We start from the raw sequence: 21345 nt of genomic DNA, 5'->3' as shown, positions 1-21345 counted from the left end.
CCCTTTTCAAAAATTCAAATCTGACGACAATCTGGTGGAAAAGATACTTTCATATATGTTTGATTTTTCTTTGCATTTTTCATGTTTTTCAATTTGACAATAAAACATTAACTCAACAAGTTCGTCTAGTGGAAACCCACCGTAAAAAGGTTCAATGGGAAGAAAAAAAAGAAAAATTCAGAAAAAAGTCGCCAATTAAAATCTTGTAAATGTTTATCAAACCATAAAGTAAAGTACTTAGCCAGTCATACTCGGGATCATCCATTGAAACTAGACATGAAAATCTAAAATTTTCTAAAAATAGTCAAAAATGTGCAAAGCAAACGATTTTAATTTTTATGTAATATGAAATGTAGGTGTACTGACCGAAAAGATAGTAGGTGTAAACATGTTTATTGATTCTAAAAATTTGGTAGGTTTTTAGGAGCACCGAGGAAAAGTATTGAATAATTACCTAGGAAAGTAGTCACAAATATTTTTCGAGAAACTTGTAGTCTCTCTCAATCGAATTGGAAGGCCAACAATATCTGAATAAAAAGAAGAATTAGACAACTTCAAACACTGGCGAAAACTGTAAAACCCAAATGGCAAAAAATTTGATAGTCCCTAACAAAGTTAGCAAAAAGGGTTTAAATTTGTGATGCATATAATGAAAACTTGAAACGTGTAGAAGAGACAGAGACGATTAAGTGGAAGAACTTTTCAAGAATTTTATACAAAGCAATTATTTTGTAAAATGAAGAAATATAAAAATTAATTTAGATTTTACCGATTTCCCAAAAAATCGGATAATACTTCAGAAAATGGCCTCTGCTTTAAAGTTTCTTTACTATTTCTTCAACCAAGTAGTAAGCATTTTTAAAAATAAAACATTATTGAAGGTACTTTGCCATCGACCCACACTCCAAAATGAAAGTTTAACAAGTTTGAATCTGAGGATTTCCAAAAACAACTACGAGTGTTGTCACAAAACGAATTACTGCAATTCCGAAAACTAACAGGGATTTAATACTGAAATTTCCCAAGGAAGTAATGAAAATAGTTTCAAAATTTTCACGTTTTCGGATGAATAAAATTTGGTAAAAAGTTCAGAAATTTAAACAACCATAAATGAGACTAATTAAAGATCCAAAATGCTCCCAAGTGCTGATCGGCGGGGGACAAACACAAATTGAAAACTTTGATTTTGAGCTAGGAATCATTGGAATCTACTTTTAGACTACTTAATTGTTGTTTTGAATCTACTGGGCACTATTATATCTGATACCAGCCGGACCCCTTCTATCAATATCAAATTGCTTTCTTGGTCGTTTATCAGTCAAAGTCATTTGAAACCCCTTTTTTCTCACGTTTTTTGCATGTCTGCCACACATTTTCCAGTTATTTGCAAAAGTATCAAGGAAAGAACGAAGGAAGGAAGGAATGAAAGATATGTTTATGTTTCGGGTGTTTCAATGTGGGCTTCCAAAGACATAGTACATTACGGTAAAAATAAGGTAGTTTCTCTAAATCTATTTATTGAATTAATCCTATATTTATTATATTTTTTTATGGATTTGGAAATACAATATCTCAAAACCTGTACGAGCTATGAAGAAACAATATAGTATACATTGAAATTTAACATCATGTACAGCTTAAAGCTTTGAGAAATAAGAATCCAATTTGCTGTACTTAATGATCTGTACGAAGGCCACCTCGTTTTTGGGCCACCCCATATATATGATATATGTATTTACGTTCATTCTTATCATGGAAACCATCATTTTTTTAAAATTTAATTACTTGTAGAGATACAATCTGTCACAATAAAGGTAAAAATAAATCGGACATTCAATATCTATGCTGGCAATTACAAATTATAGTACTAAGTGGTATAGTAAAAGGACCAACATTTCAGTCCCTTACTTGGTTGAATCTATGTGACAAATCTAGAGGGTTGAATCTCTTCAACCTGGTTGTATATGTCGCTGTGTCCAGTAAATTTATGGCTAAGTGATTTGGGTGGTGATCTAATCTTCGCATGTAGTTATCTGAGTAGCTCTCTATTTCTTCTCGGACTGTTTTGATTGAGAGGTCGGAGTGAATTGTATTGTTGCTAACATACCATGGTGCATTAACAAGCATCCGTAACGTCTTAGATAGAAAACGTTGTAAAATTTCGATATTAGAGTTGCTGGCGGTTGCCCATAGCTGGATACCATAGGTCCACACGGGCTTGATGATGGTTTTATAAATTAGCACTTTGTTCTCTAGTGATACTTGAGAGCGGTATCTCAGTAGCCAGGTAAATTTTTTTGTTTTGAGATTTAGTTGAGTTCTTTTGGTCTTGATGTGCTTCTTCCAGGTTAGTCTCCTATCAAGGCGCATTCCTAGGTATTTTACTGATTCTGCCTGGGGAATATCCACATTGTTTATCTTCACTGGCGGCCAAGTATTTCTTCTTAAGCTGAAGGTGATGTGGGTGGATTTGTTTTCATTAATCTTTATCTTCCACTTAGTTAGCCAGGATTCTAGTTGTGAAAGATAGTCTTGTGTGACGTCAGAAGCAGTTTGCGGGTCAGGACTGCTAATCAGAAACGCAGTATCGTCTGCAAATGTTGATAACATACCATGTTGGCTGTGTATTGTATCTGCTGCATATAGGGTGTACAAGAATGAACCCAAGACTGAACCTTGGGGAACCCCTGCATGTAGGTCATATAAGTTGAACCAGGCGTCTTCGACTTGGACATAAAATTTGCGATAATTCAAGTAGGAGTTAAGTATGTTAAAGTATTTTGGTATGGATTTCTTGATCTTGTATACCAGGCCCTTGTGCCACACTTTATCAAATGCCTGCTTAATATCTAAAAAGAATGGAAACCATCATGAGAGTGACCTTTTCACTATGTCATCGAACTTCTTTTAGATCATTGAACTCAACTTGGTTTTTAATTATTTGCTTCACGTACTCGCTTAATAGTCAGCTAGGACTGTTATATATTCCTAGCAAAAGAAGCTATTTAAATTGTGTGTGTGAAAATGTTAAAGTGTCTAAAAAACAACGGATTATAAGCTGCAAATCCCGGAAACGATTTGTTTTTATTACTGTGATGTTTGTAAATAAATCTGTTGTTTTGTGAAAATTTAATCACAACTTTTCTAACTACGCCTGGCAAATAAATTCTCATTAGTGGAGAAAAACAAGAACTATAAACAAGCGTACGTCGGTGGGATATATCGTCTTGACATTCCGGGATTCTCACTAACTGGAAAAAAGGCCATTTTGTCTGGTCTGGCTTAAATTACATTGACGCGGATCCAGGTGAACGTTCGGTTATTTCCACCGGAATTTCTTATTTTCTCGATGCTCCCTTAACCCGGAGAAAATATAACTTCCAATATCATAATATAATCAAAAACCATCAGATTTCCAATCATATTAGCCATAACTTTATTAAAATTACATTCGGTCCGCTGTCTTAAAAGCAATTTCCAGATTGAACCTCGAACTTTTAATAAAACCGAGTGAATTTGAAACGGAAATGAGCTCCTTGAAAAGACATGTCGTTTTCCAACTTGAGTTTATTCTCCTGCTCTTACTCGCCTTATGCGATTCTTCGAGATTTTTGCCATTTTTTCTTTTATTGCCTTGTCGAACCCTTTTCAATATGGACTGAAGTTTTATAGTCTTCATTTACATAATCAGATTTCTATTAGAAAACTTGTATGACTCCTAAGCGGAAATAAAAAAAATCTGCTAGCTTAGCGTACCATAAATCGTCTTCACTGCTTATAGGTCTCTGAAGAATATCCTCTGTTTAACTCTACCGATAAAAGTGGCTGAAACTTTATGCCATGCCGCAATATTACGTAGAATAGTTAAGTGGTTCACCCGAAGGCATCGATAGATTCTTCCCTTTAATGGACTTGTCATGTCTCAGAGAAAATGTTGCACTCTCGTTGAGAACTATAGAGAAGGGCGGTTCTACCAGAAAACAGTTTTTGACGGTTTGCGCAAAATATAATAATGACGCTAAGTAGGTTAAAGTTCGATTAATAACTCTAGCGGTGAAACAAGCAACTTTTTCCATTAACGGTATGGGAAATTTGAAAACCTGTTCCAACCATAAGTTGTTAATGCAAATTGCATTTTAGTGCCCTATTCTTGTTGATCAATGCAATAACAGAATTTGCAGACAAATTTACAGTTAGGTAATGAGAGTGACTTCATAAATATAATTTATGTCACGTTTTTCTGGAGTAGTGAAGTAGGTTTAAATCCAACAGAATTTTCCCTTTTCATGAGGTTCAGTTAGGTCGGATTCAGTTTCAATATTGATACACACACTACGAAAAGCGGCCCGACTTTGAAACTCAAATCGGATTCAATCCCTGCTTACATGAAATATTCAATACGAAGACGAACTTAATGTGTCATGAAAGTTTCGTAGTAATTGTGTATTCTTCTAATCGGTTTCTTTCAGTTTCTTTTCAATTTATACCTCTCGTTTCCATCAGCCATATTTTATTTAAAGATATGTAGCATCGGGTGTTTTTGATACTACTTTAGATATATGATGGTGGTTATATCTTTGTAATGAAATCACAGGTCAGAGAGAAGGTATACAAGCTTACGTTTATTAATACGGAATATACAGACTAATGAATGTAGCATCGGGTGTTTTTGATGCTACTTAAGATATAGGATGTTGGTTATATCTTTGTAATGAAATCACAGGTCAGAGAGAAGGTATACAAGTTTACGTTTATTAACAAGGAATATACAGACTGATGAATGTAATGAGCGCGGACACGACGACTGCGTTACAATGACCGACCGTATCCCAAAAACAAGGGCAAGAAGAAGAGAGCCCTCCATGCCTTGTCCAATCTTAAGTACCAACGCCCATGGTGATAAACCATGGGCGTACTTTCGCTAGGGTGCCATCTGCACCATTTGCCGCATCAAACCGTGGCATCTTAGCCGGGAATTGGAACTGCAGCTGTGGGACCGACAAGGTCTATTGCGGGCAATCCCAGCACCGACAAAGTCCACTATATGCAGCTCCAATGCCGACCCGGTTTTATTGCGGGGATTTCCAACATCGACAAAGCATGGCATAGGAAATTCTCATGCTCTGGCCAATGCCTACCAGTGCCGTGTCTCAAAGGGTATTGCTATCTTAAAATTAATGAATATTTACAAAATAGGTACTAACTAAAACATAGGGTTAGTTGCGTAACCCTACATTCGGCCATCCTGCGGCGACAATTGTCCCCAATTGTCATCCTCGGATTCTCCATGAACCGCTTCCATTCTTTCTTCGAGGCCCATTCCCCATGGCTGGTTTGCGGTTCTTGTTGAATCTTCGGCGGTTTCTTCTTCCTGGGTCTTCTCTATCTGTCTCCTTGTCTCCTGCCGCAGCTCTTTGCGATCTTCCTCGAACCAAAATTGCCTTTTTACCAGCGCTTCGGTTTTGTTAATCCCGAAATGCCCTCGGTCGTGTGTCTGCCTAAACACTCGCGTTTCCATACTCCTGGGAACTACCACTAAACTTTTCCTATCCACATTTTTATACAATAAGTCATTGCTTAAATAGAAGCCGTCGGCCTCGTTGCGCGCTTTTGCCTGAATAATTTGCCCTAACTCTTCATCTTTGTTGTGCTCATATCTCAAGCGTGCAACCAAACCGCCGTCTTCTTCACTAATATACATAATTACAGGCAAAGAGTTCCTGCTTAGCGCATCTACAGGCGACATGTCTTTACCTAGCCTATGAACTACTTCATACTTAAAGTCATCTAGCAACAATACCCATCTTGCTATTCTTAAGCATAATTTCTCCTTTCTTATTGTCGCAGCGAATGCTTGACAATCAGTTACAATTTTAAATGGTATGTTTAGTGAATACGCTCTAAATTTCTCTAATGCCTTTATAATGGCCAGCACTTCTAATTCATAACTACAGTACCTGGATTCGGCGTCGGTCGTCTTACCATTAGCATAACGTATGGGGTGAACTTTGCCGTCGCTTTCATCTTTCTGCATTGAGATCATCCCGTAACCCAAACATGACGCGTCTGTATGTAGCTCTGTGTCTACCCCCACCCAATATATCTTCAGAACAGGTTCATTAATTAATGAAGCCCTCAATCTTTCGAATGCTTCTATCTCCTTTGCACCAAAATGAAACTTACAATCCTTTAACCTCCGATAGTCCACACATACCCGAATGGAGCCATCTTTTTTCCTGACCACGACAATTGGACTCGCATATTCAGAATTGGACGGCCGAATAACCCCTTCTGCCACCCATGCGTTCATAAGATCATTCACTTCCTTCCGTTCTGATGCAGCCAATCTACGCGGTCGCGAGGTTATGGGCTTGTCGGAATTCAAAATGATTTTAGCCCGTACGCCCACATCTCGCGTTGTTTCCGGTCTGTATTCCTTGATCATTTTTTCTATCCCCTCTTTATAGCGTTCTTCTTTACTGTGCTCTAAGTCAATCTCTTTTGCTTCATTAATAGCGTTGAATATATGGGGCTGCCTGATTTTATTAACATCGATCTCATCATCGTCGTCCAACTTTAGAAAAGTGGTCTCCCCTCGTCGAATGCGAAGCTCGACGCGATCCAAAAAATCTGTCCCCAAAATAACCGGATGCTTAAGAATAGTGTCGGGTACGACATGAAACTCTACGGCAAAGTCATCACACCCTGCTGTCATGCTAGTGGTAAACGAACCCATTGTTTCGTTTACCTCAGACCCTACGCCCTCAAAACATAATTGCCTAGTTACTAACGGGGGTGATCCCAATCTCTGGTATTCCCCCTCACTCATTAGAGTTAGGTCACTACCCGTATCTACTAACGCTAAAGTCTTACCGTCCTTAATTGTCACCTCCTGTTGGCACCGTTCCTTTCTAAGTTGCGACACTACGTACACCTCTTTGGGCTTTCCCGGACACTCCGCGGCGATATGCCCAAATGTGCTACACTTAAAGCATTTTTTCCCTTTTTCCCTCAAGGGACACACCACACTCACATGGTCCTCGGCTCCGCAGTTGAAACAGCGCCTCTTCGCCACGTTTCCCGGAACTCCAACTTTCCCCTTGTCCTGGCTCTCCACACGTCCTGTTTTGCCAGTTTTCCTCTCTGTTGGTTTTACCTTGGACCTCGTCATCTCCTGCTTCATCATTTCGTAGTGCCCAAACCTTTCTTTTAGCTGTTTGATGTTTTTAGCGCCGTACAACACAGCTTTATTTACTGCATCATCAGGGATGCCCTCTATTATGTACTGAATGACCGCCCGCGCCTCAAGATTTGCTGGCGCCGCAATCTGCAGCATTATATACGCATATTGTTGGAGCGTTTCGTCGTGCTTCTTCTTCCTCTTACTTAGGTTCCTATGTACCTGCAGGCTATCCACGGCCTCTTCAAATTCGTCCTTCAGTGCTCTCTTTAGCTTTGCCCAAGTTTTCCCGCATCGCTCGTATTTGACAAACATGCTAGCTGATCCTTCCAGCAGCCGCTTGCAATAAGCTATCCTCTGGATCTCGTTCCATCCACACAGCTCGGCCATCTCCTCAAAATCTTCTAGCCATCGTTGTATATTTGCGTGACCATCGCCGCTGAACTTCTCCAGGGATCCTTCTACGTCTTTAAACGTCAATAATACACGCCGTGACACGTTCCGTCTTTGTGTCACTGGTGTATACCGGGCGCGTTCGTCATCGGTGCCCTCGTCATCGTCTTCGTCGTTGTGATGCCCTTGGCCGCTAAACGCAGGATTCAGGACACGTGCGTCTCTGTGCCTATTACCTGTATCTGTACGTCTTACATCATCAGCAGCTTCGGCATCCTCATCGTCTTCTACTTCGTCGTCGTCTTCTTCATCGTTGTATGCTCCTTCTTCCTGGTCGGATACGTGGTCTCGCTCAAGTAGAAGCGCTGCTTTTAGTCTCGTCACCAATTCATGCTTTCGACCCGTCACCCTTAGGTTTCGTCGCCTGAGCTCCTCTCTGAGCTCTGACACCCTCTTTTGCGGAAGCCGGCTGTCTTCCAGTTCTACTACGGCGACACCTCTTGCGACCTGGTTAATTGTATCTTCCATATCTGGCTTTGTTTCTTTAATTAACACTTTCACACGCACTCCCGACTTTATACCTTTTCTATTACTGTGATCCCGGACGAGCCCCCAAATGTAGCATCGGGTGTTTTTGATGCTACTTAAGATATAGGATGTTGGTTATATCTTTGTAATGAAATCACAGGTCAGAGAGAAGGTATACAAGTTTACGTTTATTAACAAGGAATATACAGACTGATGAATGTAATGAGCGCGGACACGACGACTGCGTTACAATGACCGACCGTATCCCAAAAACAAGGGCAAGAAGAAGAGAGCCCTCCATGCCTTGTCCAATCTTAAGTACCAACGCCCATGGTGATAAACCATGGGCGTACTTTCGCTAGGGTGCCATCTGCACCATTTGCCGCATCAAACCGTGGCATCTTAGCCGGGAATTGGAACTGCAGCTGTGGGACCGACAAGGTCTATTGCGGGCAATCCCAGCACCGACAAAGTCCACTATATGCAGCTCCAATGCCGACCCGGTTTTATTGCGGGGATTTCCAACATCGACAAAGCATGGCATAGGAAATTCTCATGCTCTGGCCAATGCCTACCAGTGCCGTGTCTCAAAGGGTATTGCTATCTTAAAATTAATGAATATTTACAAAATAGGTACTAACTAAAACATAGGGTTAGTTGCGTAACCCTACATGAATGTAATGAGCGCGGACACGACGACTGCGTTACAATGACCGACCGTATCCCAAAAACAAGGGCGAGAAAAGAGAGAGCCCTCCATACCTTGTCCATCCGTAAGTACCAACACCCATGGTGATAAACCATGGGCGTACCTTGGCCAGGGTGCCATCTGCACCATTTGCCGCATCAAACCGTGGCGTCTTAACGGGGAATTGGAACTGCAGCTGTGGGACCGACAAGGTCTATTGCGGGCAATTCCAGCGCCAAGGCATGGCATGGGAAATTCTCATGCTCTAGCCAATGCCTACCAGTGCCGTGCCTCAAGGGGTACTTCTAACTTAAAAGTAATTCCTACTGTCTGACCGTTATCGAACTTACACTTAACGCATATTTACAAAATGACTAGATACGAAACTAAAGCGCAGGGTTAGTTACGTGACCCTACAGATATTGTTCCTAACTATTCGGATCTTCGATTTCATGGCATTTACGGATATTTTTAGGCATTGTGAAAGTCGGAAAAATTAAACAGAACGGACACTGTAGGAATAAAAAAGAATAAGTTTAAGGTTGTGCAAAAAATTTTGAAGGGGGAAATCGAAGAACTTAAAAATATTATGGGCACCTGAAGCGAGTATCTACCGATGGTTTTCAATAAAGGAAATTTTCATTATAATCATGCAACTTAATTCACAAACATGGAATACTCGAAAGGAAATACTATTATTTACCCATGTACGTCTTTCAACTGTGCAAAATTTCAGTTCAATCAGTTAATTAATGCAGTAGTATTAGACTTACTAGCACTACTTAGTACTTGAAACTTGTAACTGCCACTCAAAATGATTTACAAGCTTTTCTTCTAAAGTACTGAGTTGCAATAATACTACTGAGAAGCACTTTCTTATAAAAATTTAAGAAGGTACCATTACGTAACTAGTTACGAAATGAAATTTGAATGTAAAAAATGAAAAAAAAAATGCATCCTGAGGAGTAGCCAAAGGTTATGAATCGAGCTCAGTACATTATTTATTTTTCAGCTGTGTGTGTTTCAACATTTTTTGCTTTCCACTCCGGCATACTACTCATGAGTAATTCGAGCTGCTTCTACCGTTAAAAAAAGTTGTTCTAGATCATAAATTCCAGTTAACTGGTTAGGTGAAAGATGCCTGTCCCCTTTACTTAAATTTAACTTATTTATTTACTACTTAAACCCTCACGTTCGGGTCATAATAATGTACGCCACAACCTTGACCTAATGTTTTCGCAACTGGGGCGGACCTGTCGTAAAACTGAAACAAAGCTATTATTTGTTAATTTTATAGAAAATTTCCATTACGGCATTCCCATTGGGAAACATTCAATCAGTGTTGGCTTCCAGGCAGAACCGTTATGAAAACCTTCAGTGGCAATTCCATTAATGGCAATTACCCAATTTATTTGCTTCCCAAACATTGTGCATTGTATGAATGCGCTGCGACCCCTCAATTTTTAATGTTTATGTTTAGTCAGTATTTAAAATGATACAATTTAAATATTCATTTTGCAATTGTCTAAAAGCTAAACAAGAATCCTTAAATTGTTTAGCTAAAAGTCCGGAAAAGCTTGACTATTCGTCACTATAATTTTCGAGAATGCCTAAGGTAGGTCACTATGTTATAGAATTTATATTTGTACATGTTTAACAAATAAATATGTACGGAATATTTTACTACCTTGGAGACAACTTGCAAAATTTAGATTAGCACGACTTAAGATGGCTTAACATGAGAGATAAAAAAATTATTAAAAACTTTGACTTTTTTTCCTCTCGAGCTTTCTAGATCATTTTTTGTCTTACATTGACGACTATTGAAGTCATTAAAACTTTATAAAAAAAATGAGCAAAAACGTTTACAGTTTTAATTATTTTAATTTTGATAAATTCTTAAAAACTTTGAGTATCGAGAAACGGGCTTTCATACGTTGCACAAGTTGTTAGATCTTTTTATATATCTTTTTAATTTCTGGGCTCCCCATGTAATTGTATGTATCATACACAGAAGACTTTGAAAATAAGACAAAAATACAGTGTGGTTCAAAAAAGTTGTTTTGTTTTAAATGTATGCAAAGTATCGCGGGTGTCGCCCTCTATATTTTACAATGAAAATGAAAGAAGATTTAAAATTTTTAACCCTCCCCCCCCTGCCGAATATTGTGATAATACAGCAGTTATTAAAAAAAATATTTACAAAAAACTGAAATCAAATTGAAATTTTGACACTCCGTACCTCCAAAGTCATCCATTTTTGGACTGCGGTAAATTGGGTTAGATCATCACATTTTAACCACAGGAACTTGTGGTAGCATTTTTTTCGTATCTTTTAAAAACACCTTGTATGCATTCCTATCATTCCACAACAACAATTTGCTTGAAACTAAAAAAAATATATACATACGTACAGAAATGCCGCATAAATAAGGACGATTTAAGAATATATTGTTAATAATTTTGTTTGTTGTCTCTTCTGTATTAGATCGGACATAAAAAAGCCAAAATGAGTAGAAAACAACATAGTGCTTCTCGATTTCGGAAAGCAATAATATCATTATTGAAAAAAAAATTTCTTATATTAAAATTGCTCAGCATTTAGGTTATATTAAAACAAAGGGTTTCGACACAGTTAAATATTCTACCTTAAACTAAACGTTAGAAAACCTCATAAGAAAAAAATAGAGAGAAAAACAACCAAGACATTTAGTAAAATGATAATAATTAAAGAATAAATTCATGCAAAACAAAAACCAAAACTCGCATCAAGTCAACTGCAAAAGTAATTGTTTAACAATGAAACTCCCACAGTGTCCACAAGAAAAATAAGAAAATGTTTGAATGAAAATAACTTTTTTTGGATGAGTCGCCAGAAAAATACCTTTAACAATAAAGAAAAATAGAACCGCTCGTTTGAAATTTATGAACAATCATATTGAAAGGACAACTACACACTGGAGGGACATTCTGTGATCGGATGAAACTAAAATTATTAGGTTGACTTCTGATAGCAGAACTTATGTTAGACGACCTCCTAACACGTAACTCAATTCAAGATATACCTCAATGACTATTAAGCAAGGGGAAGGTTATATTAAACTGTTGGACTGTAGGCCAAGGCATGGTTTAGGACCAATAGTAAAATATGATGCTACTGTATGCAGAAAAAATCTATTTGTTATCTGGCAATTTCAGCATGATAACGATCCCAAACATACAGCGAGAATTGTAAAGGACTAGTTAAGTGGCCTGCTTGCGGTCCGGATTTGAATCCCATTGAAAATATATAATAGTATGCAAAGTAAGCCCTTAGGAATAAACACATAACAAATTTATTTTAATTGTATGAAAAAATTGAACGGATTTGGTATGCAATACCACAAGAACGATACAAAAAGTTTATAAAATTATTACCTCAACGCTGTCCAGAAATCATTAGAAATAAATTTTTTCCAGACAACTATTAATATTCATTCAAGTGCACAGATAAAGTTTTTTGCAATTAATTTAATCAATATCAAATATTAAGAACATTCTGACACGATAATTAGAAATCAAAGAAGTTTTTTTTTTGTTTATTTGTCCCTGATAACTTCTTTTTAATTTTCTTGTAAAATAATTTTTTCTTTATAATAAAATATAGAAAACCAAAAATATTTTCGTTTCAATGAAGAAACCGCTTGATGCCTCTACTAAAGTTTTTTCAATTTATTCGTCCACTTTTCTAAAGTTTTCAAGTTGTTCTTATATATATTTCTGCCATTGTATATGATTCTGTAGATATTCTTCTGACAAGTTGAGATTTTTTTTTTTCAAAGATTTTTTTTATATCTGTAAGATTGAAGTTATTTACTCTTTTGTTCACGAATTTCTAATATAAATAATATATAACTTAATTGTGTGCGAATAAAAAAATATGTTGTTTTCATTAAAAAAAAAATATTCCAAGAATTCAGGAAAAGGGACTATCTGCACTGAAGTAGGCTAGAATCATAATTATCCTATAGGAGAATTACTGTAAGAATATTTGATCCATAGGAACAAGCCATATTGATGTTGTCCGGAAACTTTTAGATTTGACTATTTACTTCCATAATGACACGCTTAATGATATGAAATCCAGTATTTTTGAAATAATCATGGAATCGTTCATTTTTGGATATATAATTTGTTTTTTTATTATAACAGCATGGTCGAAAACATAGCATTTTACAATCATGAAAAAAAATTACATCTGGCATATGCTTTCCTTTCTCTTCGGCGCAATGTTGGAGACGTTCAAAAAAATTCTATATGTGATGTTAATCATTATAACAGTTTGGATACACATGTAAGGTATAGAATTAAACTCATAATTAATTTATCAGATGAATACATGGATGAGTAAAATATTTTTCCATTATTTAAATTTAACTGAAATTGTCCGGTAATGTCTCAGACTAATATTAGCGCATGTAACATATTTTCTTGGCGTGATATTTTACAACCCTGCTTTGAAAAGGAAATTACAATGGTCGTATATCGATCATGTCATGTTGTAAGTGAATCACAAGCGAGTCTCAAGAGCGCGAAGAAAAGCACGGGTTGAGCTCGGGCACTTTAATAAAAATGCCGTAATGTGGTAATATTCGCATTTAACTAACTAGTCCAGGTGTACTGAAGCCATGACATAGTGGTGTTCTTCTTAAAACTTTTGGACTTTATATTTCAGAGCCCGAGTGCGAAGGATGCCAGATTCGTTTTTCGCATATTGCGAATGTTGGCAGTTACTGTGTTTTTGAGACATGTCTTAAGCAAACTTAACTAGTATAAATAATTAAAAACAAACGTTTTATTTTAAATTAGAAAAATCATGTGTTCTCCTAATCCTAAAGGAGCCTAAACATAGGTAACAGCAGATTTTAGGTAGTAAATACCTTTATCGGATTCATAGGATGGTTATTTTCCTGTGTTAACTGCGGTTAGCAGGATAATCACGGTAAAGTAGGTATTGTTTATTTTATGACTGGACCCTAGTGCTGTACATACTCAACTGCAGCTATATAAATATTTATTTTGGCTCGTATTTTACTTGATTCCTTGCAAATGCCACACCCACAAAATCCCGGTACAACTCACAAACAAGGATTAGGTCTTTTAGGAGGTTTTATGTCCTTCCAGATGACTCACTTCTGTTGGACTTTACACAGTGCACAGACACTTATAAATAAACTAGGAGTTTTGATGCTCAACATTTCGCAAGTCAATTCGCAAGGCAAAGGTCTTTTCTGTTGAAGATTTAATTCTACCTCAAGACAAAACACCCTTGAAATCAAATTTAAACCGACTATGTAGGTTGAAGTAAACCGGCAAATCACTGGCTAGAGCCAGCTCTATTCCAATTTGCATTAGAGCCCACCGAACGCCAATCCAAATACAACAGACACAACTTTGCTGAATTTTTAATCCCATTTCTCCCTAAAACGTCCACTGGAGCCCTGAAATATTTAATCTGGAGCAACAGGTTTCCAACTAGAGGCAGCTGCATGTCTCCCTCAACGATTTGCGTTCAGATTGATGTGAAAGAGAGACACGAAACGATCAGGGTCCTACATTCATTAGCAAATATGAAACAGGGATTTGCGGGCGTCTGAGATATCGGCCCTTTAGGGTTGTCAGCTGGAAAGTCATGAATAATAACGGACGTTATTAGATTTGCAACGGTTGGGTTAGAATTTATAGAGCCACCTTTGTCCGTTATGTTAGCTGCTAGTTTAATGATGTTCAAACGTTAAAGTTGAGGCAAGTGAATCTCTGAACCTTTTGCAATCGCACGTTCTCGCATAATTCTTTCGTGTACGGACCAAAAAATCAAAATAAGGGACGTTAATGCCTGATTCCTCGGAATTAAAAATGCGCTTTTTAATTCCAGGCAGAACTTCGCCTCCATCTTCTCTTAAGTCGCTCAAATTCCTTTGACAAACTCCATATTAGTTCGAGAAAAAGTTTGTCAAAGATGTATAATTAAAGCGAAGCGAAAAAGTTTTCGAATTAGCAGAGTGGCTTTTAATGCATTATTTTTTATCTCATTATGCACCGTTTTGAAAAATATGTGCCCTCATAAATTCGAGTTTCGGAAACCCAATAAATCCGGGGGACAAGGCCGAGGCAGTTTTACATAAATAAATCTTATTACACTTCAGCGGAGAGAATCAAAGCGGCCCTTCGTGGCCTCAACCTGCTTGATATTCATGAAAAGGTCGAGCCGAGAGGTCGACTATAACCAATCAGGGAGGACCCATCGTTTACGATACTGAAAATGGCACCTGCAGGATTATTGAGACTCAATGCATCCTTCCCAAGCAAAGTCTTGTACTTCTTTGAAGTTGAGTGAACTATTTCTTAATGTATCGATAAAATATCGATATATCAAGATTTATTTTTTTCTATATTACTTTTGTATTGGGGTTTTGAGTACGATTGCGCATTTTTCTGATTAAAAACGCCACAACACAGAATCACCAAAGAAACATTGAAATTTTAATAGGGCATTTCAACTTCGACAACCATCCAAACTTGCTTTTTTTTATGGGCCATATCCTGAATTTTGCAAGTTGCTTCGGAAACAGAGACAACACTCAGGGGATAACTCGGAAGTGGTATGTGGTTCAGGTAGTGACAGAGCCGGAAATCTTGCACCATGACTACACACCTTTGATGCCGAGGAAGAACTGATTTCTCGAGGCCGGCTATCCAATTTATATAGGTCTGGACTGGAGTAGTGCGTGCGCAATTTATCAGTGCGCCCTCTATGGGCAATATTAAACATAATGGGATATACTAACGTTTCAGCAGAGTGCAGACAGTTATTTAAGAGCGGATTCGTAGTACGACCACAGATATACGGTTCTCTTAATACGGGTCATGTTAGTCTAGGTATATTCCAGACGTAAATATCAGCAATTTTGTTACCCCACGTGAATTTATCACTTCCATTTAGTTTTTCGCTTGATTTACAGCGAGTCAAAGTTACAGCTCCCGAAAAGCTTAGTTGTTCGGTATAATCAAGTAAAACATTAAGTATACAGTCTGGTAAATCTCGACTTTTCAGACCCAAATATTTAGGGCTCGAATACGCTCACCACACTTCCCAGCATAATATGAAACTCCTTACCTTCATTATCTTAAACATTAGTTTTAACCAACTACCTATTTCGCAAACACCAATCGATTAAATCCCCGCTCTATATTTACATGCAAGACTAAACCGTACGTTTAGTAATGAAGTAATTTTCTGGTAGATTAGGTAGTTTGAAAAATACCACGATAAGCATGAACACGAAACGGATTTGCAAAAGCTTTGTTTCGTCGAACTTAATCGCCGCTGACAATCTCTCAGATCTTCAGAACTTCCTAATTTACCTGTACTTGCATGAAGTGAATTTAGCGATGCTTCTCTAATACATCAAAAGAGGCTTATCGACATTAAGCGATCCAAACGATTTATTGCGCTTAAATATTCATGAATATTGCCAAGTCCTAATTCCCTTCCAAAATAGTCGAAATAGTTTGCTACGGTATAGAATTACCTTTAATGAATCGCAGAGCATTTCAAAGCAGTTAAGCTCGGTGAAATACACATATTAGTTTAGGTTATTGGGAATTTCGGTTAGTTTTCAGTCTTAAGTTTCGATATTTCTCCGATTCGAACTTTTTTAATTTTAATCAAGTTTACACCTATTGTGGGCATGCTGAATCCTGCAGCTATGTTAAAAATTCCCCTGACAACTTAATCACAAAACTTGGGCTCAAAATATTAATTTTCCAGCACATTAAAAATCGAATTACGAATTTCGCTTTCAACACTGCCACCAGGTTTGATGGAATGTTTGTATGGAGTTATTTCCAATTATAGGAAATTAAAGTTTACCCTTTTTATATCAATAAGCTGATGATGAAATATTGAAAAATTTTCGAAGGAGGTTTTTCATATTTCAACATTACCATCGAATCTTGTTTAAGGATGAGACGGAAAATCAAATATATATTGTCCTAGCTGGAATGCCGGAGAGGATTTTCTAATGGTTGTGTGACCTAAAATAGAAAAGCTCGTCTTAGCAGCTCGAACTTCGCCATCGCTATTCTTTGAAATGTAGCTAACGATGCGCTGAATTACTGCGGCGAAATCTTATTTGAGAAATGCACCAGACGTATTTCTTTACAAAACGCATAATGTTGATGTGGTTTATTTTCGCTGATCATATTTTATTCAAACTGCCGTCCAACAACAATAATGCATCCAAACTATTCTTTCTTTCAGTTTATTAAAGGGAACAACTTTTGATTAAACTTACGGCTATTTTCATCCGTCAGCTTTATAATAATTAGTAGTAGTGCAGCAAACTGACGCCGCACTATTAATTAACTAAATAGGTTCCGATAAAGCAGATGCTAAACTAACAATGGGAAGCTCATATCTAATTAGCAATGCATCATCTTTACTGCGCGATTTGATTTTGGTTGATGATTGTGGAGCAATTCGACCTTTATGTTCAATTTCTACATAATTTGTGAATGTATCACAGTGCCAAATAACCATTTTTGGTGCGCGCTTAATTAGCCAATGGAAAGAATTAAGCAGCACTCAATTTTAAAAAGAAAAAACGGATTTTTGCCTCACGTTTTTAGAGCCGCCTTTGTGTTCCAAGTAATGAAACAGGAGATTTTCATAATTTTATCATTTAACGAAGAGATAGTGTTAATGATACTATGTAATCGATATTAATCTAGCAAGTGCGGAAAATGTTATTTTACTGCACACTATTTGCATTTGAATGAGCGACGCGAAGCGGAGTTCGACCACCAATCGGGAACGGTAATAGCTGTGCAATTAAATACTAGCGTGCTATAACATCTTTATTTTGTTTATACTGCGTGATATAGAAAAGAGAATACCCTGAAAAATGGTTTAATTTAAATAATTTTTGGTATGCATGTTTGTATATGGGAACACCAAAACCCATGACAATTTCAGCCATACTAATCTATGCATCCACGAATTACGAAGAATTTTAGTTTTTTTTTTACTATAAAAATTGCAATAAAATATTAATAATATAACTGCAATATATCGTTTATTGGTGTATTGTGTGGTTAGAAAGTGCTTTTAGATTAATCAAAGATGGGTAGACGCAAAGTGCACCGAAATTTTCACCTATTGAGCGAGTTTGAAAGAGGTTGAAGGTCTACGAGAGGCTGGTCGGTCATTGAGGGAAATCATCACTACATTGAACCGTAGGATAAATACTATAAGGAGATGTTGTCAGTCGTGGTTTCAAGAAGGGTAAACAGGCAGAAGCACAGGTACTAGATGATCCCGAAGAACTACAAAACACCAACATTGCCGCTTTTGAATTATAAGAGATAGGTGCGTCTCGTGGAGAACGCTGGCGAATTAGTGGTTTGCCGAGTGTGGAAGGGGCCCATTGTGATTTAAATAATTTATTAGCGGATAAGAAGTTTTGGACTGATTTCCTACCGTTCTCATCTTGTGTTACCCTTCACCCTAAAAATCACCGTCAAAATCGACTGCAGTGGTGCAGAGAACGGATACATTGGAATTTGGAATGGGACAATATCGTGTTTAGTAATAAGTCCAGATTTTCTTTGGGTATATATGATGGTCGGGCAAGAGTAAGAAGACGAATTGAAAGACGGGATCCTCAATTGTCCTTACTGTTAGCATGTCCATCAGACTATTGGGATAATGGTTTGAGGTGTTATTGCATATGTTAGCAGGCCACCTTTACTTTTCATTAGCGACAGTATGATAGCTCAACGATACATCAAAGAAGTACTGGAACCTTATCTCATGCCTTATTTGGAAACTCTGATCAATCCAGTTTTGCAACAAGACAATGCACGACCATATGTGGCTAGAGTGCCTATGGACTTGTTTCAACAACGAGCAATTAATTTGCTACCTTGGCTACTTGAATCTCCAGATCTCTCACAGATTGAATATGTATGGGATATTGTAGATAGAAGGTTGGATAATTTATTCCATCCCTCACAAACCTCAGCCACGCTATATCATTCTGTCCAGTTAGCCTAGAATGAGATCCCTGAAGAGGACATCAATTACCTCATTAGATCCCTGCCTAGACGTGTACAGGAATGTATAAGACGTCGCGGAAAACCGAGAAATTATTATCCTTTTTTTTATTTTTTAATAATTAAATTTGTTCAATTTTTAATGAAGTATTTGTTTTAGTGCAAGATATATGCATACCAAAAATTATTTAAATAATCCCATTATTACGGGGTGTTTTCTTTTCTATGTCACGCAGTACACATTAAGAAAATTACCGCACACATGTCAATGTCAGATAATTACAAAAACGTTTGACGCGATTCATGATAAAACGTTTTACCGGTACAGGAAAGCGCTAATTTCAGCTCGCAAATGTGGGCGGTTGCTGCTTTACCGCAACCTCATGGGAAAAATATATCATTTAGACTGATTGGATAATTTCACAAACTTGTCCACTCAACACACAATAAGAAAATGAGATTGATTTTTCGATTTTTAGATTATTACATTGTGATACCCTGTTTTATATTTTAAAATTGCCCAGACAAGATAGCAATAATTAGCTAATTAGTTTCTAAACGTATCATCTCCTCTTCTGCCGCTGATAACGTGATTAATTTTGTGCTGACGTAGTACGTTGAGCATGGCTGGATCATTTTATACGGTGATAAGCATTACAAATTTCATGTAAACAATATCTCAAAAATGTTTAAATGTTTGATGTTAAATATTAAGCTAAAACTGTACTTTTAATGTGCAGCAAAAAACTTCCAACAAACACATCACACTTAATTATAATACCACTTCAGCAATAGTTTTTTTTAGTTTTTTAGGCTTTTAATTTATTTTCTAATTTACAATTTTTTTAATCATATCGTAATTTCTATTGTAATTTTTATAGCATATATCGGTACAAGTCCTCACTCTGTATACATATTTCAATTTATTGATAAAATCCAAATGTAAATAGACAATTTTCTTGCAGATGAGGAAAAGTTAGAATTTTGTACTATGCTAAACGATCACGTTGATCCCATTTCATTCTTTCGATATTAACTGGTATTTAGCAGATTCGAGCAAGATCAATTTTTAGTATTAACATAATGCAACCTACATTCACGGAACCTGAACTTGCAGCAGACTCACAATGGACGCACCACGTGACTATAGGTTGAGATAATGTCAAAATTTTTTTACAGGAAGCCAATCTTCACAGTCGAAAACCACTGAGAATTTTATCTCGTTCCAGAGGCAATTGCGCTGCAAGATCACAGTGGTGTGAAGAATCTCGAAATTGGAATTGAACTGATTAGGCTACAATTTTATTCATAGACGAATTCAAATTTGGATTTCACACAGGTTCTCACCGAATAACAGTGTGGGGACCATCTGGAAATGATGACTGTTCACGCCATGTCCAGACAATCTATTCATTTCGATGTGATACATCATTATGGGTTATGGTATGAGCCGCAATAATGATTTACGACAGAACCTCCCTTGTTTTTCCAAATCGATTTTCAACAGCTCGACAGTACATTGATACCATTCTTGACGCTAAAGCACGATTATTTGCTGGTAAAGCGAGCCAAAACTTTCGCGTCAAATATAATAATGCTCGTCCATATGTCGCCGGTATTGTGACAGACTGGTTGATCAACGAAGAAATAGCCTCATTACCATGGCCAGCACAATGGCCAGATCTGAATCCAATTGAGCACGTCTGGGATATGCTTGAAGGAGCAATTTCACCGCAAATGGCCAACGTTCCTTCGATTCTGGGAACTGTTGTAGGAAGAATGGGGAAGAATGCCACAGGCGGAAATCAACAATGCCATTTTGACTATGGACGATAGAATTAGGGCTGTAATTAATAACCCCAGAGGCCACACTTTGTATTAGACTTAGTCTTTTTTGGTGGCTGGCAATGTTTTATTAAGTTAAAAGAAGAGCGTTTTTAGTTATACAGGGCATTAGGGAAATAACTTTCATAAACTTAACCAATGATTAAGAACCTAATTGGGTACAAAAGAGTTCCTTAGAATAAGGGTCGTAAATACAACATTTTCTCAAAAAAAAAATCTTTTAAGAATTGGCAACGTCACGTCGTGTTAATTTCTTTTCGAAACCTCCCTATACAGGGTGGCCCATTGAAAACGAAACAGAGGCATTTGCGGGTACTTAGAAATGTATATTTGAAAAATGCTCGGACACGTAAACTTTATATTCGAGGGGGACACATTATAAACGTATACTCGCTCCTTTCACTGCAACACCCTAGCCGGGGTGAGTTAAACCCTTAAAATCTTAAATGGAAAGTATGGTCGAGTAGCACCTTGTTTGAAAGGTCTTTCGATTCTCGTTATAATGATACCCAAATTAACTAACTTTTATTCAGTAGTTTTCGAGAAATTTGGAAAAATGTTATTAAATTGCCAACAAGTAGAATGCTCTGTTAAAATCGTAAATTAGGAAAATAAT

General features: G+C 37.2%; 1 protein-coding gene across 1 annotated transcript in view; it reads left to right on the top strand.

The window, feature by feature from the left end:
- The window catches only part of stg1 (stargazin-like protein), a 273000-nt gene that overhangs the window by 88771 nt on the left and 162884 nt on the right, over positions 1 to 21345 (top strand). The window lies entirely within an intron of this gene.

This window comes from Euwallacea fornicatus, chromosome 4 (genome assembly GCF_040115645.1).
Source record: "Euwallacea fornicatus isolate EFF26 chromosome 4, ASM4011564v1, whole genome shotgun sequence".
NCBI classification, from domain to species: domain Eukaryota; kingdom Metazoa; phylum Arthropoda; class Insecta; order Coleoptera; family Curculionidae; genus Euwallacea; species Euwallacea fornicatus.
Note: the sequence above shows the minus strand (reverse complement) of the source record. Positions and strands in the feature narration are given on the sequence as shown.